Genomic DNA, 27,008 nt, shown 5'->3' on the forward strand with positions numbered 1-27,008 from the left:
TGTTTTGTTGTGTCTACTTGCAGAAACAAATCTCTACTGTGCTTAAAATATTAACACTTCAGCAAAGTCAGAGTATCTCTGTTTCTCTGTACAATTAGGAAATTACCCTTACTCCCCTGCCAGAGGACTCCTGGTTTTACACCATGCATTCCTGCCTACTTGATTTGTAATGCTTTGCTACTCCACACGCTAATACGATGCTCTTCCATACAAAACACAAGTAACTATTTACATTTTACTGAAAATAGAGACAGTTTAATAGTGAGTATTTTAACATAGAGGCAAATACTCTGCAGTCTAAGTCTCATTTGTTCATGTTCCTTAAAGAAAATAACTAATAATGCTTTTCTTACTGCAAAGAAAATACCAGGAGATAAAAAGAATGCAGTGGTAAAAAAAAAAAAAAAAAAAAAAAAAGAAGAAAATGGAAGAGGAAAAAAAGGCAAAGGAAAAGAAGTGCAGGATAGGCCAGGCACGGTGGCTCATGCCTGTAATCCCAGCACTTTGCAAGGCCCAGGTGGGCGGATCACAAGTTCAGGAGATCGAGACCATCCTGGCTAACACAGTGAAAGCCCATCTCTACTAAAAATACAAAAAATAAGCCAGCCATGGTGGAAGGTGCCTGTAGTCCCAGCTACTCGGGAGTCTGAGGCAGGAGAACGGTGTGAACCCAGGAGGTGGGGCTTGCAGTGAGCCGAGATCATACCACTGCACTCCAGCCTGGGTGACGGAGCTAGACTCCGTCTCAAAAAAAAATAAAAATACAAAAAAGAAATGTAGAATAAGTTTCTTCCCCATCTCTCATTTAATATACAAGTAGATTATAAAATAAGCTAAGTGTGGGTCGGGCATGGTGGCTCACACCTGTAATCCCAGTACTTTGGGAGGCCGAGGTGGGAGGATCACCTGAGGTCAGGAGTTTGCGACCAGCCTGGCCAACATGGTAAAACCCCATCTCTACTAAAAATACCAACAATTAGCCAAGAGTAGTGGCAGTCACCTGTAATCCCAGCTATTTGGGAGGCTGAGAAAGGAGAATAGCTTGAACTAGGGAGGCGGAGCGAGCCAAGGTGGCGCCATTGCACTCCAGACTGGGCAAGAAGAGTGAAACTCCCTCTCAAAAAAAAAAAAAAAGCTAAGTGTAGAAACCGATTCTTCAGTTCCGACTGTTGGTACATCATGATACATGCCATACTGAAGAATCAGTTAGCTTACTTCAGTTCTTCTGCTGATTGATACTTATGATAGACATGGGGCAAACAATCCAAATTTATAAACCTAAATTTATCAGTCTGTAATATGAGTGTAATAATATTTTTCTGATTTGGGTGCTATTTATGGCTATATTTCAAGCGTGTTTAAAGTATATGATACATTGTAGCCTTGCAATAACTGTCTGTGAAATTAACAAAATAATGCATTATATCTAAAGTACTGGAACATAGCCAACAGTCACTAAATGATAAGCATTTTAACATTATTTTAATTCTGTGTTTCTGTTGGTTGATGTGTGCTGGAGTTACCCATACTTCATTGTGGGCTTTACTGTGCTTCTTGGTACAATAGCGATTGGCTTATTGAGTATATTAGGGGTAAAGATCCATATCTCCTTACTCCTCATCTCATATTCTTTAATTTGCTGATAACTCAACTTCGCTTGGGCTATAGAAAGGAAGTGATCAAAACTGACTTCTGAAAGGATACACGATTCATCTACTTCAGTCTAGGTATCACGCAAGTGCTCACTGACAAACCCTGAATAAGTGTGTCAGATGGAAAAACTTTCTCCAGGCAAAAACTAATACGTTTACAAGGACTATGAGAACTGAAACAGTGATATTGGTTCTCCTTTGATCCAGACAGCAGAAGAGCTGAAATCAATGCTGGTTTGAGTGATTGGGGAAACGAGACCAGGAAACTAGCTGTGAGGAGACATATTCTGAAGGTGACAGCTAGCATATGGAATGAGAGTTGGATTCATTTGTTCTATGTATCCAGAACTGTGGATTCTGTGGGAAAAAGTGTAGCAGTGGTCTGTCAGAAAGTATATTGTTTAGTCTTTGTTTGTCCAGAATGGGGTTGAACAGATGTCTACATCTTAACAAGAAAGCAAGTAGAAGACACTGGACTGCATTAGCAGAGACTTGTGTAGCTGAATCTGTCTGGAGAGCAAACCCATTAGCCTAAATCATGAAATAGATCATGTACACCAAGCACACCAAGAAACAACGTCAGTAATAAAATAATAGCAAAATTCACGGAAATAGGCATAGCTCGTATAAGCCTTCTTCCTTCCCACTTAAAATATTTATTATCGTGGGATGTAAGTGATGATAGAATTTGCTTCTAGTGGAATTCCACGTTATGCTGTAGTGCATGTAGTCTGCCAATAAATTTAGCTCCTTCCTTCCTCTTTCCTTTCTTCATTTTTTCTTTTCCTTTCTTTCTTTCTTAAACCCTTCCTCCTTCTTCTCCCCCTTCCTTCTCTCTTTCTTTCTATTTTTTTTTCTTCTCCTCCTTTTTTTTTTCACTACAGCAATTTTCTTCTGACATTATGGTTAGTTGGCTTACACGTTGGAAATGAGATGCTAGACTGTACATATGCTCAAAAGAGATTTTTTTTTCTCTCTCTCTCAAGTTTCTGAAACCACTCGAGCTTTCCTGGCAAATACTAAGCTTATAACCCTCTAAGAACTATGAAAGTCATAGTGCAGTGTTCCTAATAGGCGAAATCAGAGATTAAATAAAGACAGATTCATATACAACTGTATTGCATTTTTTTAAGCAGCTTTGCTTTTAAACCTAGAGACAGACAGGATATTGTTGATTTAGATATTATGGGAAGGTCACATGTTAAAAGTCTTTCTCCCACACATTAAAAAACCCACAAGAAATATCTTGTTGAAGTTCAATTCCCAATACCTCAGAAAGTCCTATCTTCTTACTTCTTCAATCCTTTGGCACATTCTTACTGCCCCATTATCCACCCCAAACCAGCAGCTGCTAACGATGGAATTCACAGACAGCTGCTGGGAATCTTTTTCAACCACGAAGAAATGAAAGTTGAAAAGTTCACAACAAAGTTTTACCCATTCTCAAACAAGGAGGCTGCAACACTTATGATAGTCATACAAAAGGGAGATCACTGAGTAAGGAAAAAGCATGTTTGAAGGTGTTAAAATACTATTTTCTACTAGCAAATTAACAAATTTATTAGGATGCAATGCTAGTTGCAGTGAAGCTGCTGGCACTTTTATTTACCTCTATTAGGAATATAAATAACATTTTGTAAGTTTAAGGATGTTGATGTTAGCAGAAAATAGAAAAAATAATGTCCTATCATACTGACTGTAATTCTATATATAGATCAGGTGAAACTGTCTGCCATTGCAAATATAACATCACAAAATAATATCTGAAGACTCTTGAGAATGTTCATAATATATTAAGTAAAAAAGGTTATAAAACAATATGTGAAATTGTTTTATTTTGTAAACATATATGTATATATAATTATATTTACTGAAATATAAACGGTAGTTGTTTCTGGTTGGTAGAATTTAGAAGTAGATATTCATTTAATTCTTAATTGCTTTTATACAAGTCTGTCCTCCAATCAAATTGCATTATTCTCAAAATATCATGGTAGCATAAAGTACTTTGAAAGGAAAGTAGCAATTCTCTTGTCATAGGTAAAGCTGTATCTGGAACAGGAAACAAAGATCCAGTTGGGTTTTTCTTTCTGTTGTGAGATCTTTGGATTCTGGACTCATTGATAGATGTAGTACGTGAGAAGTATGCAAGTTAATGGTGTTAGTTTGGGTTGATTTGGGTGCAAGTAACATATTTGAAAGTGAGAAGGAGGAACTGAGACAGGGAAAGAGAACGGTACATTAATGAATAGGTCACAGGAAAAGGTACGTTAATGAATTGTCACTGCTGTAGACAACTAAGTCTCAGTCCAACGTGGACACTTTGAGAAACTGTGTTGAATGTGCATAGAAATTATGCCACTAAGAAGTGAAGATGCTGTGATAGCTATCCACTAATTTCTTTTTTCTTTTTTTTTCATTTGTTTTTTTTTTGAGATGGAGTTTCACTCTTGTTGCCCAGGCTGGAGTACAATGGCCTGATCTTGGCTCACTGCAACCTCTTCCTCCCAGGTTCAAGCGATTCGCCTGCCTCAGCCGCCCAAGTAACTGGGATTACAGATATGCGCCACCACGCCTGGCTAATTTTGTATTTTTAGTAGAGATTGGGTTTCTTCATGTTGGTCCGGCTGGTCTCGAACTCCCGATCTCAGGTGATCCACCCGCCTCAGCCTCCCAAAGTGCTGAGATTATAGGTGTGAGCCACTGCGCCCAGCCCTATCCACCAACTTCTATCCCTCATTGGTTGAGGGTCACTCCAGTGGGTTAACTTGCACAAATGACTGGCAGAGAAAATACTTGGGGCACCAACAGAGTCTTCTACATCAGGGGTCCCCAACGGCTACTGGTCTAGGGCCTGGTAGGAACTGGGCCACACAGCAGGAGGTTAGTGGCAGGCGAGCAAGCATTACTGCCTTAGCTCAACCTCCTGTCAGATTAGTGGCAACATTTGATTCTCATAGGAGTGTGAACCCTAACTGTGAACTGTGCACGTGAGGGATCTAGGTTGTGTGCTGCTTATGAGAATCTAATGCCTGTTGATCTGAGCTGGAACAGTTTCATCCCAAAACCGTCTCCCCACACCCTGCAGTCCGTAGAAAAATTGTTTTCCATGAAACTGCTCTTTGGTGCCAAAAAAAGTTGGGGACTGCTGCTCTACATAGCTTTATATGATGTTTGCATTTAGAAGTGAATATGCTGTTACTCAGTGGGTAATATATTCCTGGATCAGAGGGTAACCGGTGATTGTAGAAATTTGGGTTTCAGTTCTGGTGTTTGCTAGCTACGCGGGCTTTGAGAAGAACCGGATGTCTCTGGGTCTTAATGTCCTAATTTGCAACAACACAGCCAACCATGCTACCTGAAAATGACCCCAAGCATCAATGAGTTTTGGAAAGATTAAAACAAACTAAAATGTGCCTCATGGTTTCACCTCCATTTACCAACTGGGATTGGTAAAGACTGAACAAAAATTAAAAAGTAAAGTTGAAACTTGTGCACAGGCAAAATCAGGGATAATAGGATGTTCAAGATTTCTTAGAAATTCCTGATTTTATATTGTCTGTCTGTAAGAAGATTACTATCACCTCAGGTCCTACACATTGGTGTTTTGGTCTCAGCAGATTACCAGACCTAAGGTCTCTGGTGTGTCTGGGGCCAAAATAAATAAAATCCTCACTGATATTTTTTCTGGTTAATATAGCTGGATTCTTCTCTTTTAAAAAATTATTTTCCAAGAATGTAATATTTCTATGATGGTTGTACCTAGTTAACATTATTAGTTTCATTTGCTCCCTGCAGGGGCAGAATTGACCCTCAGGTCTATGGGGATGGATCCAGCTTTCTCCCCTGCGGGGCTCTCTAAGTTGGCAGCCTTTCCTCCCTCACCCCCAAGCTCCCTTTTGCACGTGCAGCCACACTCATCACATTGGGGTGCAGCTCATCTTTCACGGCTGGCAGACTGCCAACACTGCTTTGAACTGTGGAAAATCTGAGAAGTGCTTGATAGCTTTTTATATAGCTTGGTTTGATACCAATAACTCTTGAGTGTGGATGTCAAGGCAACAAAGCTGCAGCTCACAAAGAAAGAAAAATAATAATAAAATAAATCCCCAAAGATTATAAGTGAATAATCTGTGAAATGCTCAGAAGAATTTTCCTATTGTTTCTCAGCGTGTTACTCAGAGGGCCTTGTTAATTAAGGTTCAGGACCAAGAAGTGAATCTGTCATCAAGTTGCCATTCCTCCTGCATGCATAACAAATTGCTCACATAAACTGTCCCCAAATCTCATCATCTCTCACTTCCCCCCTCTAGGAACTTTAAAGGATTGCGCTGCTATACTAGCCTGCAGTTCCATTATGTGAGAAGCACAATTTGGCTTTAGCTGTAATTTTCAAATATTTATGAAAGCAAGATTGGGGCAGAACTAAACGAGATCTGTGCACATGTCTTGTGAATTAATAGTTTCAGTATTTTATGGGGTTGGACTTCCAAGGAGACAGGTGGGAAAAAAGCTGGGGGGAGGGGGGGACTATGACCTCTTACAAGTTTACACATACAAAAAGTTGGTATCCATTCCTATTAGGATAATTTATCAACAGAGTCCCCTAAAACAGAGAAGCTTAATCTCAGGCTTAGCTCACTTCTCTGCTGAAATTACAGAATTCACAACGGGCTCAGCATTTGGTCCATGTGTATTTTCTTTTCCCATAGGGCCTGCAAAGAGAAAAAGCAAAGCATAGATGAGGTTTAAATAAATGGAGCTATGCCAAAGAATTCAGCATAGTCATTTGTCTTTGGTACTTAAACAGAGCAGAGAAAGAAGTTCTTGGAGTCAACCTTAGGCTGTGCAGAACAATGTCAATTCAAAATAATTGGAATTTATTACCATAAAGTAAACAGAGTAGGCAAGTGCTTTCTTACTCCGTCCTAAACTTCACTTTGGTTGTAGTTAATCCCATCAAAGTATAAAAGAAAAGTTGTATATTAATACATTTAGATCCATCTTGGGGTGATTTTGCAAATTGCACGCAATCTATGGTAGGTACTTGATTTTTTTTTATGTTTCCCATGACTGCACACTTTGCCCCATTTTCACATCATTAAGGTCTCTTGTGATTCACCCTGCTAATACTTTTTCATCTTTACCCATCTTTCCTTAGCAGCGTGGCTTGGTATTCAAGGTATTGAGTAGTATATCAGAGGATGTGGGTTTTCATATGTTATGGGTTGAATTGTGTTTCCCCGAAATTCGTATTTGGAAGTCTAATCCCTCCCACCTCAGAATGAGACCTTATTTATGGATAAGATATATATGGAAGTAATAAAGTTAAAGTGAGTTCATTAGGACAGATCCAAATCCAATATGATGGTGTCCTCATAAGAAATAAACATTTGGACACAGGCTTCCCTGCAGGAAGATGCCATTTGAACATGAAGAGAGCCAAGGAGAGAGCCAGCTTGTCAGCCAAGGAGAGAGCCATGGAACGGATCCTTCCTTCACACCCCACAGAAGGATATTGTGTCCGCAGTTGGTTCCTGCTGGTGGGTTCGTGGTCTCGATGACTTCAAGAATGGAGCCGCAGACCTTTGCGGTGAGTGTTACAGCTCTTAAAGATGGCATGGACCCGAAGAGTGAGCAGTAGCAAGGTTTATTGTGAAGAGTGAAAGGACAAAGCTTCCGCAGTGTGGAAGTGGACCTGAGCGGGCTGCCACTGCTGCCTGGGGGTGGCCAGCTTTTATTCCCTTATTGTCCCCTCCCATGTTCGGTTTCTGTCCTATCAGAGTGCCCTTTTATTCAATCCTCCCCACGATTGGCTACTTTTAGAATCCTACTGATTGGTGCATTTGACAGAGCACTGACTGGTGGGTTTTACAATCCTCTTGTAAGACAGAAAATTTCTCCAAGTCCCTACTCGACCCAGGAAGTCCAGCTGGCCTCACCTCTTAATATAACCCTACAAACAATTTGATTGCAAATTTCTGGCCTCCACACTGAGAGACAATAAATTTCTGTTGTCTAAACCACCCAGTTTGTGGCTATTACAGCAGGCCCAGAAAAATGAATGTATATAACTATTAGTTATTTCCTAGGTAACCCGGGGCATGCCACTTCTTGCCTCTGGGTCTTTGTTTATTTAAATACAATACAATGATAGTTATTCCTGCTTCAAATATTTTAAAGACAGTGGCAAAACTCAGGTAAGATGACGGCTGTAGAAATAATTAAAAGCGTATGCTACTGTGTATACTATTTGAAACGAGTGTCATAGTAGATGTTTTAAAGATAAAATTGGATGATGCTCAAAATTATTTTACTATCAAAGTATCTGAAATTTTGTATTATTTGTTTCTATGGTCAAGATACATTTTCAAATTATGAACAATTTTCAGAATAGCTCTAATAGTTCAGAGACCAGGGCAATAATCTTCATAGGGAAATAGGAACTGAAATAGAATAATGAATTTAGTTATTTCAGAATAGTAGTGACAGACATTGAGCAGCTAAAGGAGAAGAAAGCTAATTGTCATGAATGTCACTTGAACAGCCTTATGTTTGTTTTAAGAGCTTGGACTCTTGATTCTAATTTGTATATGCATCTAATTCACATACATTTGCATACAGATTCTGGAGTCCTATATTCCAAATGTAAAATTCATAAGGAGAATTAAACCAGTAATTTTTATACTCCCTGAAATGTACAAAGCATTTTTAAAGCTCTTATGATTTACCCATCCAATAATTTGAGGTAAGATCAATGGGGAATGCACCACTGCTTCGTTTTTACCCAAAGGAGGAGAATTTATGTTTAGTAGGTGCACTGCACATGCCCATTAAAGGAAAAAAAGGGGAGAGATGGGAAGGGGGTGGGAGGAGAGGGGAGGGGAAGGGGAGGGAGGGGAGGGGCAGGAATTACTCAAATCCAATCTGAAAATGAATTTCCTGAAGCTCATCCTTCCACTGGAAGGATACTGATTTCCTCCTCAATGCTCAAGCATTATTCAAAGCCCCCCTAAATCACTATGGCTTCTTCTTAACAGAAAGTTTTAAACAGACAGACTAATATTTTCTTGCCCATATTGAGAAATGTAAGTGGAACTTCTGAATATATGTTTATTCTTTGGTACTTGAAATGTGGTATAATTTTTATAAATAAGCCAATATTTTATTGCCTTAAGCTTTTTTAAAAAATACATCAAGATATTTATGAGATAGTGTTTATGAATTAAAAATAAGAATTATGATTATATGTGTTTTCATTAGCACAATAATTTTACTAATCAGCCCAGTACAAGATCCTCTTGCCCCATTTCCTTGGAGAACAGTAAGCTGACATAATTGCAGGCCTGTAGGGCAGAACACATGCTAGAGGGTATTCCTAGGGCACACCATTTGAAGAGAAGAAGCTAGGTAGAGAAGAAGCCAAACAATGTAAAATAAAGGTGACCCTCATAGCTTTTCATGGAAACTGGTAAGACCAGGATTAGAGAGGAGGAGGGGGACTGTTCCTGCATGATGGGTAAAGTACTGAAGCTCATTACTGGCCCTCCCCCACTTTATTTTAATTTCTTTCCTACAGTGATAAATGCTGACTTTAGTTCTAAACCTACTTGCCAATACTGAAACAGCTTGGATGCTCTCAACTGTCATGTTAACTCAGCCGAACTGTCATTTGCAGAAACCTTTGCAAATTTACTTTGTATTGAGCTGGTAACATCTGACTAATTTCTACTAATACTGCATAGCAGCTATAACCACTTTTGCAGAGCACATTAGCCTTATTTAACTGGCATCATAAATAATAAATTCAAACTGCTGGGAATTGGCTTATATTCCGTATTGCTTTTTGATGTATTTTTGGAGTCAGGTACATTATTTCACGCTAATGATTCTGCTAAACCCAGCGGCTTTTGTCTGTTATTCTTACATCCCAACCAAATAGTTTAAAGAAATAAAGCATCAGGCACTCTTTTCTCATATTCCCAGTGTTCCAATCTTGTCTCCAGAAAATAAAAATGTGCAGTTATCCAACAGCTCCTTGACAGGTCATTTGAATGGAGCCCTGGGCTGGTTTCTCAAAACCCCTTCAGCCATCTCCACCCTATCTCCTTATTCTTGGGTTAGCATTGCGGATTTAGCATCGAGGGCTAGGGAATTCTCAAAGTTGTTTCAGAGAAATAAAAGAATGGCAGCAGTTATGAGATACCAGAAAAGTAAATCATTTCCAACAAATTAGAATCAAATCTAAGCACATCTACTTGCTAAACAGTACAGGGGAAGCAGTCTAACGTTTGCTCTTAGTGATGGTGTGCTGGGAGCAGTATTTACCCTGCACCTGCTCGCTAAAGGGATGAACGATAAATGAGGGCAGTGCCTGTTGAGGAGGAAGCATCATAAGGAGAATGGTTAATACTGTAACGTTGGCTACAGCAACATGAAGGATTGACATCAATAGTGTAAGGGCTTTAAATGACAAGGGAGTGGGTGTGAACACACATCAACATAAAAATAAATTTTGATTACCCATGGGTTATTAGGAACTGGGCCACCTTGATTAATTTACTGTTGATATCAATCCTCCCTAATGTATCAATGCATTAATCACGTTTGCTAGTTTCCATATCTCACATTTTCACATCCAGGGCCTTGCTGACTCCAGAATCAATGCTCCTCCCAGTAATAGCTAAATTCTAGAGACAGCAAACAACTCCCTGTGAGCATGCTATGCAAAGCAAACAATCTAGAGTTCTCCCTCTTCTCCACCACCCAGATTATCTGCTTTCTCTGGGCTCTTAAACTTGTGGGACACTAATCCCTTTGCCCTAATCTCTCCAGGCCTAAGTCTCAGACAACTAGGTCCAGCCCTTACGTGCTAGAGCCCTATGAAATTATTTAACATAGTCAATACTCTCCTGGTCAGTCCCCTTGCTCTGCCTTGCCCATACCTTCTCTGGAAAACACCACGAAGGCTTTCTGTTTGCTCTTGTTCACTCTCCCTCTGCCCGTGACCAATCTCTGGACTCTCTGCCGTGACTTTGCTTAGGGTGCTGTGCCCCTCTCCTCTTGGAAACAGTCAAGAATAAACCATCTCTTCAATGGCAATTGTCTTCAGTTCTGTTGCATGGCGAATACTTGAATAAAACTCAAATCCCAGGTACATTTTTAAGACAAGGACACCAATGACTTGGCCATTCAAGGATATCAGTTACTAAGTTAAGGAAAATATTTATTTTTAAAACAATTATTAAATATAGGACAAAAGAAAATGATAGAAAAGCAAATGGCACTGCTCTGTCACCCTCACCCCAAATTGCATGATCCTCCATGTCTGGGGATGAGATGGGATAGAGATTGCTGGCCTTCATGACCTATCTGGCAGCATAAGCTGGCTCCTCTTGGGTCCCTGTTTTTGTTGTTTGGGTTTGTGTTATAAGAGAAATTTCAGATATGAGTTGACTGTGAAGAATCACAGCAGGCTTATCCATCTCCTGTCTGCAGGTGGGCTAGCCACCTTAGCTTTCAGCCTGCTACACCCTTCCACTCTCAGTAACATCATCTTTTATTTATCTTAAGAGTCTGTCATAACAAATGAGAATTTGGTCTGGATACATAACCTTACTTAGGAAGACAAGATTTAGCAACACGAGTGAAAAATATTTTTGAGTTATTTATGTTTAATTTCACTCTGAGTTTTATAGGGAGTAACCACTATAAAACAAAAATAAAAAAAACTTTAATATGGCTGTGCAAATTCTGAGAAACTAAGATGGAGAATTGGGAGTCTGCAAACTACATTTCCCATTTTTTCTTTGCCAGTCATCTTCTTGTTCGGTTCTGTCAGCAAGAGGCGTAGGGGCAGATTAGAAGGCAGGAGGAGGGAGAAACCTCTCCACTTACTCTTTGTCTTTTCCTTCATTGACAGTGTCTCCGGAAGGAGCTGCCCGGCTTCTACCACTCCAGCATCCACAGCGTGGTCCTTCCTCTCAGACCTCAGTGCAGAAAGTGGTGGCAACCTTTGAAGTGGGAACTTTCTTCTGCTCCCAGGACCTGGTTCCAACACCTCCTTTCTTTAGTTCCTCAGCTTTCCTGGAGTTAATAACCTTTAGTTTACCTCCCATTCCCTTATTTGTCTTTCAAGTGTTGTCCCACCCATGTGACCAGTCTTTGTACTACAACACTTCTATTTGGGATATCCAGTAACCAATTAATCATTGTATTACATCATTTCTTTTCTTTTCTTTTTATTACACCATTTCTAATCGAAACATTCAGATTTCTTTTTTCCTGACCAGACTTTGACTAATACAAGGGAGCATATATGAGGGAAAAAATAGGAGGCTTTCTTGGTAGCTAATTCATGGGGGAAATATGAAAAATGGAAAATATGTGGTAATTAATGTGTATAATGAAAATCCTTCTTTAATCTTGCCTTTCACAAATTTAATAACATTTTTCCTTTCTTGCCAATCATTTTGTTGTAAAATTACTTTCTTTTTTTGTTTGCTTTTATGTTAAAATCATGCAATAATACATATAAATATATGAAGATATGTATATCAGTAAAATTTATCTCTATACAAAAATAATAAACACCATGTCTTTGTCCACCACCCTGATTAAGACCCAGAATAATCTATATATCCAGTTCATCACATTTTTCTCCATCCCTCTAATAGAAAACCACTATTCCAAATTTCATTTATCATCCCCCTTGTATGTCTTAATAATGTTACTACATATGTTACTACATATGTAGTATGTTATATGCTACATAACATGCATATATGACACATTGTTTGTATATTTATGTTTTATGTTCTTGGGCATTATATAACTGGTATAATTCTATAAGTACTTTTTTGTGGGTTTCTCAATTTTACTCAAAATTAAGTTTGTTCGAATTAGCCACAGTAATCTTTTTTTTTTTTTTTAGCTCTAGGTCTCTTGCTTGGTTCCCAGTGCACAGGTATAAGAATTTCTCAAAAGCATGTGCCTAGGCTTCATATTGCTGAGTCATGATTTGCATGTATGTGTCCCTCCAAAATTCATATGGTGGAACTTACGACTCAATGTGATAGTATTAAGAGATGGTCTTTTTAGAAGGTGATGACGTCTTGAGGGCAGAGCCCTCATAAATGGGATTACTGTCCTTATAAAGGAGGTTTCAGAGAACTATATGACCCTTTTGTCCTTCCATTTCTCTGCCATGGAAAATGCAGTATTCTTCCCTTTTGCCTTTCCTCCTTCTGCCAGGTGAGTTTACCACCTTCAGCAGAACACTCAACCAGCTGTCACCTTAATCTTGGACTTCCTGCCTTCAGAAATGTGAGAAATAAATTTACATTCTTCATACATACCCAGTCTAAGTTATTTTGTTATAGTAGTAGAAACAAAGACATGCATGCATCTTGCATCTTCTATTTTATGAGATAATATCACATTATTTTCCAAGGTAGTGGTAGAATTTATTTTCCCTCCTTAACTGCACATATGTTCCTATTTCCCTATTAATCCACATTATCTCCATGACTTGATCTTGTCAGATTATTTTGCCAATCTAATGAGTAAAAATGGTAGTTCATTATTTTAATTTGCAGTACATTGCTTGCTAGTGAAGTGAAATAATTTTCATATGTTTATTGGCTATTAGTCTTTTCTTTGTTAAATACTTGTTTGTGTATTTTACCAGTTTTTCTATTTTTTTATTATAAAGGCTTTTAAGTGTTTCCTGTTTGTATTTTGTCCACTAACCCTTTGTTCATTATGCATGTTGTAAATATTTCTTTCTAGTTTGTGTTGGTATTTTTACTTTAAACACACATTGCTAATTTTAAAAGGGATGGATTTATTATTTCCCTTATTATTACCACTTTTGCTTTTTTATTTTTTCCTTATCATCACAAAGATATAAAGATGTTTCCCTATTCTTTTCTCTAACAATTTAAGAGTTCCACCTTGTACATAATTTTAATCAATAATTTATTCAAAAACGTGTGTGTGTAAAAACCTATACATATCAAGTAATATTTTCTGTTTTGCAAACAATTCTATTCTGTGCCTTTGACTTAGTCATTTATGTTCACACAAATCCAGAAATTACTGTGAAGTAATTTCTATTACTTCACAACGAATAATATCATCTGGTATACGAAATCCACCATCACCATGTTTTTCTTCAGTAATCTGTTGGCCATATTTCGCCTTTGCTCTTCCATATAAATTTCATAGTCCATATAAGAGTCTGTGAGAAGTGTTTTTGGAATTTTGATTAGAATTGCACTGATCAAATTATGCGAAGCATTTTACAACAATGCTTGGCCAGTAGTTAGCATCCAATAAACAACATCTGTTATTACTAGCTATTAATATACCCGTTCTGCTCATAAGTGAATAAAACCTGAGCACTAAGTTACAAAAAAAAAAAAAGAATTACATCGATCAATTTGGAGAGGATTCAGATTCATAGTAGATATAATGGAAAGACTTGCTCAACCCCTGTTCTAACCTCTTATATATAGGTTTACAGGTTTTGTGTCTACTGCAAATAAAATATATTTCACAAATAATGTACATTTTGTAAAATTTCTTGCAATTATTATCCTGACTATAACGCATCTTTTTCAATACCATGCATGTCTGATCAAATTAAATTTGGAACCAAGTAAATTGGGAGAAAGAGCAGTGCATATGAAGCACACACTTTGCTGGTGTGGAGTTACCAGGTGTGGTGTGGCTTTAGAGACAATAGATTCGGAAGCTGCTTCCTAACCTTGAGATCAGAAATAAGAAAATATAATCCTGGACCAATATTCACGATACTGGCCTCTTCAGCTCTCAGTTTTCTGAATGTGGCTGAAGCAGCATGTCTTGGTAGGACAATTCTGATTACTACTTGGAGAGTAGTTCTGAGAAGCCCATCTGGACATGATCCCTCTAATTTTTCTAGTCATCACGTTAACATTAACATCCTGGCTTTAAATCTTTTCTGCTCTGATAAAATCCTGTTCTGAGATAGATCTATGAATGCAAGATCTATTTGAAACAGAGGCTGAATCAAGACAAGAGGGCAAGAGTATGAAGAGAGGTTCCCTCTGTGGCACACAGGATTACTGAGGACTCAGAGAGGAGTACAACTATGGAGAATACGCTTGGGATTTAATCCCCCACCCTAAGGAGGAGGCTTTGTTAAAGAAATGTGTTTCCTGGGGTGAACTGAGCTAAACATATAGTTATAAAACCTCAAGCCAACTCAACTAAGACTGACTCAGTCCGCGACACTAGCTGCTTGAGAAGAGACACATTCCCGTTCCCATGTGTGAACCCCATTGACCTCGGCCTCTCCTTCTCTAGGAGATACCTAGAATATGCACAAAAATCCAAACATGCATGCATTCACACACATAATGCAATCAAGAAAAATTACCCATTGTCAATAGTCAAAGCAATGAACAGGACCAGATTCAGAGATGACGCAGCTGTTGGAACTGTCAGACAGGGAATATCATATAACTTTGATTAGCATGTTAAAAATGCAGTGGAAAAGGTAGACCACATGTGAAGAGATGGGACACTTCGGAAAAAAAGACGAAAACTGTCAAAGATCATGAAAGCTGAACACTAATTAAAGTGGTAAGAACAGATTTTTTTTTTTTTTTTTTTTTTTTGAGACAGAGTCTTGCTCTGTCACCCAGGCTGGAGTGCAATGGCGGATGTCGGCTCACGGCAAGCTCCGCCTCCCGGGTTCACGCCATTCTCCTGCCTCAGCCTCCGGAGTAGCTGGGATTACAGGCGCTGGCCACCATTCCAGGCTAATTTTTTTTTTTTTTTTGTATTTTTAGTGGAGACGGGGTTTTGCTGTGTTAGCCAGGATGGTCTTGATCTCTTGACCTCCTGATCCACCCGTCTCGGCCTCCCGAAGTGCTGGGATTACAGTCGTGAGCCACCACGCCCAGCCCAGAGAATCTTAAGCAGAATGGATTTACATATGCAAAACTAAAACAGCCAATGACAATAGCCCAAAGTATGGACAGAAGGAATTGATAACATACTGCGGTAAGGTTCTTGTATTACACATGAAAGGGAATAATAATCATGTGAAAATAGTGATAAGTAAGGATATATGCTGCTAAACTTATGACAATCACCAAAGTAAAACAGCAAAGAATGAATAATAATTAAGTAAAAATAAAGACGTAGTGGAATTATAAAAATATTAACTAAAACTAACGCATAAGCAGGGAGATAATAAGGAAAAAGTGAAAGAAAAAATGACAAATGGAAAAATATAGGAAACCATGAACAAGATAGCAGATTTAAATTCGATGATAATAGTAGCTAGTGTAAATGTAAACAGTCTATTCCAAATGAAAGATAAATTTTTCACTCTGCATAAAAAGCAAGGGACAATTATATGCTACCCCAAAGAAACCCCACCTATAAGTAAAAACATGTGTGGGGTAAAAGTGAAGGGAATAATTTACACATTCCTTAAGCCACAGAAAGCTGGAAAGAGCATCATTCCTACCTTAATGATAAGAAAAGATAAACAAGTAACCAGGACTACCTTTTCTTGAACTCACTGTAAAGCTGAGATTGCAAGGCAAACAAACAAAAAAAAACAAAGATACAAGGAAAGACAAATGTCCACAAAGAAGAATGTCATGTGAGCTGCGACTAGCTGTGACAGCACAGGAGGAAAAGTTATTCCATGACATAGAAGAGGGTATGAAAATACAGATGAAAATTTTAATGAATTGCTAATGTTTTATTGTAGGCTCGTCTGATACAACAGAATCTCTATGATCCTCAAAAATAAAAGAGTTTGCAAACACTCCCAGGCTATTCTCCCTGAATTCCACTGGCTGCTCTCTCTCGCTCTCTCTCTCTCTCTCTGTGTCACACACACACACACACACACACACACACACAAATAAGGAATAGGGTGAGAGGACACAAAGTGTTTTTCGGTAGTGTAGACATCAAAAAGTGAACTGGTCATCACTATAAAAAAAGCACAAAGTCTCACAGGATCTTTTTATTTTTTTTTTTTCTACAGAAAAAAATCCTTAAGCCTCTAATAGAAAGTAGTAAATCCTGTCATCTCCCAGGGACAGGTGAAGAACATTTTGCAGCTGGTAGAATAGTGAGAGGGAAAAAAATTACCCTAGGAAAAAGGGGCAGACAAAACCCCTAGGCTTAGGATCCTATACCAATGCTGTTAAACATCTCCTACCACAGGGGATGGTTAGGAAATTGTTTTCTGTAGAGAATCTACCAAAGTCAAAAGCCACAACATGGCAGAGCCACTGAGAAATCTGTTTCTGATACCTAGGGAAACAGGGTCTGCCCATGGCCAAGTTTCATCATTAGGACAATAGAAAAAAGCTCTATCCCCAAGCACCAGTCCAGGGGTCACTGAGTAAAAAGCAATAACAGTAAGTGTGGGGAGGTGCAGAAACATGGGAAGAGAACATATTTGTGACTCAGGGGCACCAGTGGACTAAAAGCCTAGAATGAAGTGGGAACATTGAAGACAACTGCAAGCACCCCAGACTCCCCACTAAATAAAACGTAGCAGAATTTGATGCTGAGGATGCGATGAAGGTACCCATAATGGCAACTCAACACAAACCCAAATATTAGCGGTTTAAATACACCAAATAAATGTAGAGACTGCCCAATTCTATTTTAAGAAATCTACATGCTGTCTACAAGAAACTTACTTTATATATAAAGACATATCTAGGATTAAAAAAAATAAAGAAAATGCCCTGCAACCCTTTTGAAAAAGAAGCTGAAATGGCTATATTAATGTCAGAAAAAATAGACTTCGGAATAAAACGTGTCGCTCACAATAAAGAGGGAAATACATAAAAAAGGAGTCAGTTTTCATAGTAGGTACAAAAATTCTAAATACGAATGCACCTTACAACAAAGCTTTAACCTACATGAAACAAAAGCTGTTAGAACGTAAAGGAAAATTAGACAACTCCACAATTATAATTGGAGACTTCAACACCTTTCTCTCTGTAACTGATGAAAAGAAAGCATCCAGGAAAATCTGTAAAAAATATTCAAGGTGTGAGTACCACGACCAATTCGAACTCTTTGACACTAATAGATACAAGTATATTCTTAAAGTGTTCTTCGAACATTTATCAAAATGCATCAAAAATGTCCATGTGTTTAAAAGACTTGAAATCGCACAAAATATTTTTCATATCACAACAGAATTAAACTAAAAAATAAAAATGGAAAAATATCTGGGAAAATATCCAAATATGTATAAATTGAACAGGACAAAAAGGTAGTCACAAATTAAATTAGTAAATATTTTGAGGTGAATACAAACGAAAAGCCCACATATAATTTGTGGAATACAGCTGAAGCAAAGCTGAGAGGGAAATATACTGCATTAAATGCATATATTGGGAATAAAAGAGAAATATCTGAAATCATGACCTAACCTTCTAACTGAAGAAATTAAGGAAAATAGAGGAATGTAAATTCAAATTAATCAGAAGGAAGAAAATCATGATAGTAAGGGCAGAAATCAAAATATCTGGAAACAGAAAACAATAGAAAGAATAAATGACCTCTGAACATTATCACCTTATATCAGATTCTCCAGTAGCAGCCCCTGAAGCATGGTGCAGTGATGAATTAAGGAAGTGCAAGAGTTTAAGGAAGGGAAATCCAGGGAGTTAGGAGCAGGACAGGGTGGGCCAAGAAGCCAAGCAAAGATGTACTTTCAAGCAAAATTCTAACCTTATTCTGACCCTGCAGAGAGTTCTGGAGCGTAAATTACACTGAGTTTGTTCAGCCTCAAGGCAAGGCAGCAACACTTTCACATCTAGAGTCAGTCAGAGACTACATGGGGGTGGGTTGCAGAATTGATAAGATGAATCCAAGGAGATATGGGCAGTGTCTGCTACAGTTAGTAAGATTTAGTCTCTTTTTCAAGGTAAAAACATAGTTTAAGATTTGAAGGAGACAGTCTTTAATACACTGGTGGACATATATGTTTTACTGTTCTTCATTACAAATAAAAATTATAGGCTTCTGAATATGGGCCATATTAACTCCTTCTTTACATTGCCTCTTGGCTTACCAGGTGGCATCTAGTGGTTGCTTTGGCATCGTGTTTCTTTTTATTCCTTGCATTTGCTGCACCTGTCATGGCTTAAGGACGACAACAGTGATGTTTTGCTTTTCTTTTTTCTTCTCTTCTCTTCTCTTCTTTCTTTTTTTTGGAGTCTCATTCTTTCTCCCAGGCTGGAGTGCAGTGGTGTGATCTCCACTCACTGCAACCTCCGCCTCCTGGGTTCAAGCAATTCTCCTGCCTCAGCCTCCCGAGTAGCTGGGATTACAGGCACGCAGCACCTTGCCCGGCTAATTTTTGTATTTTTAGTAGAGATGGGGTTTCACCATGTTGGTCAGGCTGGTCTTGAACTCCTGACCTCAGGTGATCCGCCCGCCTGAGCCTCCCAAAGTGCTGGGATTACAGGCGTGAGCCACCGTGCCCAGCCGCTGTTTATTTTCTAATCTTACTGATATACTCCCAAGCATGGCTGTAGTAGCAGTGTTTGCTTTCATTTCATATCCTTTATACGTTTCCTAGAACTATTTATTTTCCAGAGCTTTCTGTCCATGCACCATGTAAGGTGACAAATCATTATTATGCATAGAGTTTCTTTCAAAAAGCTGACAAGTGTTACAAGTTGAGATGACTTTCTCCAGAGTGAATTCTTTCCCCCATAGTCCACATGCCAGGGGAATTCATATTTGAAACTTGGCTTTGCTTGATCTCCAGCAGGGTTTCTTAAGCTTGACACTTTTGAAACAGAAGTGTCTTTTTGTGTGTGGACAAGGAATTCATTGCAATGCATTCAAGGCAGCACGTCGAAGAGTATTTAGCAGCACCGATGGCCTCTGCCACTCCAATCGTGACAACCAAAAATGTCTCCAGACATTGCCAAATATCTCCTGGAGAGGGATATTGCCCCCAGTTGAGAACTACAGTTATAAAGCAGAGCTTATAAAAAATAACTTCCTGTGATGATGGAAATTATGTTTGTGTGTGGTCCAATATGGCCGTGTTAGCCATATGCGGGGATTAGGCACCTGAAGTGTGGCCCCCCATGCCAGAGATGATTTTTTTTTTTTTTCTATTTACTGAGACGGAGTCTCACTTTGTCGCCCAGGCTGGAGTGCAGTGGCGCGATCTCGGCTCACTGCAAGCCCCGCCTTCCGGGTTCACGCCATTCTCCTGCCTCAGCCTCCCGAGTAGCTGGGACTACAGGCGCCGGATACCACGCCCGGCTAATTTTTTTGTGTTTTTAGTAGAGACGGGGTTTCACCGTGTTAGCCAGGATGGTCACGATCTCCCGACCTCGTGATCCGCCCGCCTCGGCCTCCCAAAGTGCTGGGGTTACAGGCGTGAGCCACCGCAACCGGCCGAGATGAATTCTTAATTACATTTAATTTTATTAATTTAAATCTAAGTTTAAATGGCCATATGTAACTCATGACTACTGTTGGAAAGAGCGATGCTTGAGTTTTGGCTTAAGATAGCTGGAAGTTCTAATGTGCCCTATCTCTCTTTTCTCCCCAGCTCCTACAAAGAGCTCAGTTTCTTATGGCAGGCAGACAAAGTAAGTCCTCATTCTGGGATCTTGGCTATAATTACTATTCTTAAAACCCTATAATTCATTATAGCTTACAAGTGTTTTCAGAATATTATTAAAAATGAGTTGCCCCATCTTTTGAAGTTTACAAATCTCTTCTAATATACACATTGGAATCAATGATTTTTCCACCTTTATAGCTAGTATGTGGCAGAATCTGCCTCAGAAATCATATTCTTCCACTTAGAATCCATAAACCTTCATATATTTCTTTTTCTTGATAAATATTTCTTTCATAAAAATTTCCCAACATCTATCCCTTTCTGACAGAGTAGTGCTCACTTTAAGTTCCCATGGCCCTACCTTTATGTGACATCATCACACTCTTATTTATTGTTCTACCATATTTTGTTACTTCCTATGTGTGTATTCTATCTCTAACTAGACTGAACTTTTGTTACATGAACATAGCTGAGTATGTGAAACTAGAAGAACTTCAAAATCAAATTTGTAAACCTACGAAAAATAAATCCTGGTATTGTATCTCTTTTGAAGAGTGTGCCTGTATCTAGTCAAACGGAGAAATCTTAATGAGGGAACCACAGCTCATTTGGTCAAATTTGGTTTGTATTTTTCACTCTTTTTTTTAAATTTTAAAAACAACTTTAGGTTTCTAAAAGAAATGTTGCAAATATTAGCTACAATTTGAAAGCAAGTAAGAGAATTTTAAAGAAATAGTTTAGATTCAATATCAATGAATTATTCTCAGAACAGTTCAAACTCTTGCTACTTCTTATTAAGAGAAATGCTTGGAGTTGTAAACTAGGAAGTTATTGATACCTAGTTCTGCATTCAAAGTATTATCAGAAAATGTTAAAGCAAAATAAAGCTTAGAGTGTTAGACAATAGCATGGAATCAATCTGTAATATAGTTTGTTTGTTTTTTTTTCAGTGCAGCAAAAATGGCACTTTATTTTGACCCAGGGCATGTTTTTCATCTTAAAATTGATTGTTACCAAAAAAAATTTAAATTGTCAACAAAAATGGACACATTGAATAGCAATTGAAACTGAAAGTATTTTCTTCTAAAATATCACAAGATTTTCTCAATCACCTTTGACCAATTATGTATTGGTCATCTTAATTGGGTAAAATGTTAATATTAAACCTTATAATGTAACTATTATCATATATTTTCAAACTGCCTGTCTTTTCAAACCTCCTGAAGTCAGTTTAGGTATCCTCTGATATGGTAACTTGAGTTTGTAACCATGGGTTAACTTGCATTAATATATACTGTTTCTTGAATATTTTGTTGACTACCATGAGGTATAATATCCAGATAACTGAATTTTTGTTAAATAGATTTCTTTCAAGATCCTGCAAAGTGCTATGGGCTTTATAGTCAGTAAGTAAAATATTATGTAAATAAATGCATTATTAAGTAATACATGAAATATTATTATTAAAATTTATGACAAAACCTTTCTGTGAATGGGAGGTGAGATATCAATTTAGAAATATTTCCTATATTGCCTATGATCAGATTGATGACTTATTGGGCAAGTGATAATTATAAGAGCATCTATTGAAACACAAGAGAAAATGACAATATTTTAGAGATTTAATGTTAGTCTCTTTTTTCCATTTTCCCATGTTTTTGAATTTGACCATGTCTGGAATAGATAGACATTGAACTCATGGTTAAAAAAATACAGTCTCCAACTGGTACATTTTATCTTCATTTATACTTAATTCATCAAAACATGCTTTCATAGTATCTCTTTGATATTCATAATGGCGTTTTTGGTAAGTCATGGAAAGTTTTTTCTTTGAATGGGGACATGACACTTGGCCAACAGTCCATAGAACAGAATCCCTAAGAAGATTGCAAATGAAAGAACCTTCTGCTGTCACCCCAATGTGATCAGAGAGTTTTCACCAGTCGTGAATGCCAGACTCCGGCTCCACTCAGGGGTGACTACGATTCAGAATGCAGTGTGTAGGCGTTTTTAATTAAGCGGATGGAAATGGTTGACAGAGTAATGCTTGCAATTGTTCACCATTCACATAGAAAATAATTTGCTCAGTAAATAGGAGGCATTGTTTCCAACCTAATTTAATGGAAACACAGAAGGTATAAGAAGGTAATGTGCCAACTGACACTGGGTGTAAAATAAGGCATTTTAGACACTTTTGTGCAAATGTCCATCAGCTGACATCTGTCAAAGCAAACTCCTGGGACGGCTTCAGAGCATATCCATTTGCCAGCAGCAAACATTTAGTGAGCTTCATTCTCTGAGGAGCAGAGTGTTGGTTTGTTTTGGAATGTGAGCATTTGAAATAACCCACTTTTCCCCAGTACCAAACTACTACATAAACACCATTGAGCCTGGTTATACAGTAAAAGGAATAGGCTATTTTGCATCTGGATACCAATCCTTAGGTTGGCTGAGAGGCAATGGGAGTGCATGAGAGAAGACACATGTGATACAGCTTGTTATATTGTAGCCTGAATAAAGGCTTTAAGGTCTAAAGAATATTACTTCCATCAAATGAATAAACTTAAATGGGTTCCAAGCTGCCTACCCATGCACTCCACTAAAGCATGTGGTGTACGTTTGTGTGTTTGTTTCTGTGGGCTGGCCTGATTTCCATTTCAATTTCTGTATTATACAGTCTTATAAAGGAAACTGTAAAAATTATCTGTATTCTATAACTTTAAATTGACTCTTCAGAATACTTAGAAGAAAGTAATTCTGGCAGTGTATCCTGAAGGTAAGATGCATCTATATTTTTCTACAACTTTCTTTACAAAATGAGCCCATCCGTGGCAAATTTAAATTTCCTGGGTTTGGCAGAGCAGACCACTCCTGTTATCTTTACCAACCTGGTCCAATATCATGCCCCGACCTTAGGGTGGGGATTTAGATACAACTGTCCAGGAATCTAGAAAGAGTCAAGGTAGTGAAACCTCAACCACAACTTCACAATGTGGATATAAATGTCTTGATACATACAGTGTTTTAAAATTTAACTTTTAAAAATAATTGAAAAGTTACGTAATTCTTTGAAAAAAATTTTCATTCTGGTTTACAATGAATGAAATGCATTATTTTTTAGTTAACACAATTATTAAATTTTCCATAGCTATGAGGTTTCAAACTTGGCAAGTACCATCTATCTTACCCAGTCTCTCCATTCATTATGTGAAGAAATGAAGGCTAAGTAAATGTCTTAGTTCACGATCATATGCTGGAATATGCAAAGTTACTCAGTATATTATAGGAGAGCTATAGTGTTATTGAGGTATTGGTGGGATTATTATTATTATTTAGACTCAATTATTAGGGATCTAAATTCAGTTACTTCATAGTTCTCCATTCTATGCCACATTCTTGTTTGAATTCGGATTCATTAAGTGCAGAATGATATTAGAATCAGCACTGTACTTTACAGCTTTTCTGCAAACTCCTGGCTTACCTACTCATTTAGATTATTTACAGATGGACTCCTAAAATAACACTAGGGCTTAACAAGCAATTCTATTGAAATATAAAAGATAGCTTTGTTGTCTAGAACTGTTCAGATTTACTCACTGAAAGACATTGAGCACTGGTGCTTATATTCACTGTTGATATAGGACCTCTTTTTTCTAGATAGTGTGATAGACACCTGGCACACGTGGGCTTTAATTCTTATGACGCTTTTTGTTTGATGTTTTCTATAAAATAAATTAATTGAGGTAGATATTTCTGCGTCACAGATGATGAAATTGGAGATGTCACTTAGTGGAGCTTCAAACTTTTCTTTCTAAACTGATGTTTTTTCTACGCTGACACACTTCACCTAAGTAGCATTATTCTAGTATTAGTAATTTTACTATAGCAATCTAATTATTTTTAATGGTTCTTTCATTTCAGCCACTTCTCTTTTCTCTTTTGCCATTTTCCTTCACTTGTTTTCTTTTGTACACATGTGACCCAGGTGTGTCTATTGGGTAGCATAGCATGCAGGAGGTCATGCCTTCAATTTTATGGTCAGTTAGCAGTACTCAGATCTTCCACTGTGGCAGATGTGACCGACACAAGAGGTGGAGTGAATGAGTTCAGTCCAGCGCCAGACTTTTATGACCCCTGGGCTCCTGGGCATGTTCCTGTGAAGTTGACCCACACATGTGCATTCTTATAGAAGCTCACGTGCAGTAATGATTTTACACACACACAAAAAAAAACATCGAAAGGCCAAGGTCTCAATTCTCATCTTTCTTTTTTGGGAATTGAAACGAGTCTAGGGACAAAACTTTTGCTGGCCTCTGTGTGAACTTGCTGGGTCACATTCTCCATGGTGGCCTGCTTTAAATCTGGTAACTCAGGCATTCTTTTTTTTCTGGATATTCTTTTTAGCTATGGTTTCCTAAAAGTTTAGGAACAAGCTTTGGACAGTGCTGCCAATCAGGAAATAAAAAAGCTATAGTAAGCTAGGAGGTGATGAAAGGTGAATCCTCATAGCAAGAAATATCTCCTTTTTCATCCTGACCTGCAATTACTTTGGACATCTAGAGGGATGGACCCATAATACCTCTGAACAAAGAGTGACACTACATATGTCTCAGAGCTGTCATAATACTCTGTAAACCAGTTTGCATGCTATTTCTGTGACAAGACCATGTTCTCAAAGTGATACTGTCTTCTTTAAGAGCCCCAAGGTAAAAAAGCAAGATTACTATGCCCTACGTAGCACATTGGCGCCATGAAGCTTGGACTCCAAAGGAGGATAGCAGTCATTAATTAAAAAGCATGGCTCAGATAACAAAACAAACCAGTAAAAACAGTATTCAGAGCCTCATTTACTGGCTGTGCCACGATTGGTACCTGGTTCAGAGAAATAATCCCTAACACAAAAAATACGCATAACAAATACAATCTTTGCCTCTTCCTAACCATTGGGACAGGGGAATGGTCTTCTGTAAGATTCCAGTATCATTTTATTTTTACTGTGCAAAGAATCCCTTATGTGACCTACCCCCAAGCTGCATATTTTAGCAGAGAGATGTCATACAAAAACTGCTGGAGCTGCAGATCTCCTCAGATAAGAAGAAAAGGACAGCTTTTAGACTGGGCACAAGGAAGAGAAAATGTTAACAATGCATGCTCTCTTTCAGACTTGTGGTAAAGCTAAGTCAATTTGACAAAGTAGGTCAGAGCTATAATACATATCTGATCAGAATAAATTTCAGTCATATGGCAAAATCACAAGGTTGAGATATGATACATAATTGCCCTCAACTTAATAGTTTACAACCCACTTGTATTTGTATTATCCCTCATATTTTAAACCTCATAAAATGTTGGACAGGACTCAATGAGACATGCATTAAACCCAGCCAACCTGTTATAGTAGCACTTTTTATACAAATGGAAATCAGATGTAAATGGACCTCTCATATACCTATTTTAACTTGCTATGAAGCCACGAATTGCATGTCTTGTATAAATACAAAACCTGTCTTCTAATTTTCTGAAAATTCTAAGCAACTTATTTTCCTATGGTGACATTCGAATCCTGAATATTTGGAGTGTATGCTAGCTGTGAGTTTCATCTTATTAACTCATATTTTGGCTTTGATTTTTCCAGAAGCAGATTATCATACCAGAATTTAAGTGCCAATAATTTATGTAGGAGTTCATCCAAGAGAACATGGGTAGGTGGGTGAAAAAGTGAGGTAGGGAAGAAAGGAATAAACCAAGAAAGGTTGCATAATCAACAAAATTACCATTGTGGACAATTGGAGCTCAGTGCCACTAAGGAACCCCTGGAGGCATTGTAGAATATGCCTAAAGAGGTCTCATCCCAGCCAATGGTATGGCATGAAGGCTGAGATATATATTCAAGACTCTAGCTACTGCCAAGGATATTAACTTTCCAGAGCTTCCACTCTGCCCCACACACTGGCTGACAGTGTTCCTGAAGCCAGTAAAAAAAAAAAATCTCTGGAAGAAGTTATTACAACTTCATCTGGCCTCTTTTTTCCCTTTATTCACCTGTCTTTCCTGTTCTTCTATTGATTTCATCCCCCTATTTCTTTAAAGCAAAACAAATTTATCATACTCATGCTAACAGATTTAATGGCCATCTTTACTTCTCTACACGTTTTAAAAAATTACTTTTTGTGTTTTTGTTTGGGGTTTGTTTCTTCAACAAAATGATTACTCCAAAAAAATTTAGTACTATCCCCAAGAGGAATGTTAGTCAATAAGATTTTCTCCAAATTTATCACGATAGTTGGGAAGACAAGGAAATTGAGGCTGAGGTGCTCCTACTAATTTGCCTACTATTAAAAACCTAAGAAATATCAGAGGTCTGCTGATGGTAGATGTTGAGATTCTTCTCCACATGAGGTTGCTTTTCATCACAGGTTATGTGGTGTAAATAAATGTTGAACAGGACTCAGTGAGATGTGCGTTATAGCTATGTTATTTTCTCTTCCTTTACCATGCCAAGCGGTAGCTGGACAAGCAAGGTGATGGAAAGTGGCTACTAGTCAGATAGATTAAACCCTAAAACTCATCCCTACTAGAGTCCCACATAGCCTATTTTTCTTTGTGTCTTGAGGTTCCAAGTCAACCTTTCTTGAGAAATTTGGTCGTTTTATTATCCTCCAAATTCTTTCTGTTGGATTTCAAGGTGAATTATGAGGAGGGTCAGGAGGCATGATTTTAAAAGGAAA

Source organism: Nomascus leucogenys, chromosome 22a (assembly GCF_006542625.1).
Source record: "Nomascus leucogenys isolate Asia chromosome 22a, Asia_NLE_v1, whole genome shotgun sequence".
Lineage (NCBI taxonomy): Eukaryota > Metazoa > Chordata > Mammalia > Primates > Hylobatidae > Nomascus > Nomascus leucogenys.